Raw genomic sequence first — 291 nt, 5'->3', positions numbered from 1 at the left:
CAAGCCCAGGCTGGCACAGCCAATGCTTAGCACCAGCTTTTCCAACACCAGGACTGGCCTCATGGCCTCAGGGAGGGATGCCCTGTGGCAGTGGAGTGGTGGGGGGCCTGCAGCAGCTTCCAGGGCATCACTCCTCTTGGACTTTCTGGGCTTGGCTCTGCTTGGCTCTGTCCCCCCAGCAGATCACACCAGCCTTCCCTGGAGCTGTGCCTGGCTCCGTGCAGGGGAGGCTGCTGGAGCTGCCGGTGGCCTCATGCCCTGGGCCCCCACGCTAGCTTTGGCAGAGGGCAG

The 291-nt window shown here is 64.9% G+C and overlaps 1 protein-coding gene across 1 annotated transcript in view; it reads left to right on the top strand.

The window, feature by feature from the left end:
* Positions 1-291, top strand: part of CLCN7 (chloride channel, voltage-sensitive 7) — a gene marked incomplete at both ends in the record, with an annotated part of 12,381 nt that overhangs the window by 7,742 nt on the left and 4,348 nt on the right. The window lies entirely within an intron of this gene.

Source organism: Buceros rhinoceros, unplaced genomic scaffold, assembly GCF_000710305.1.
Source record: "Buceros rhinoceros silvestris isolate BGI_N320 unplaced genomic scaffold, ASM71030v1 scaffold22516, whole genome shotgun sequence".
NCBI classification, from domain to species: domain Eukaryota; kingdom Metazoa; phylum Chordata; class Aves; order Bucerotiformes; family Bucerotidae; genus Buceros; species Buceros rhinoceros.
The sequence above is the reverse complement of the archived record's forward strand: the minus strand, read 5'-3'. Positions and strand labels throughout refer to the sequence as shown.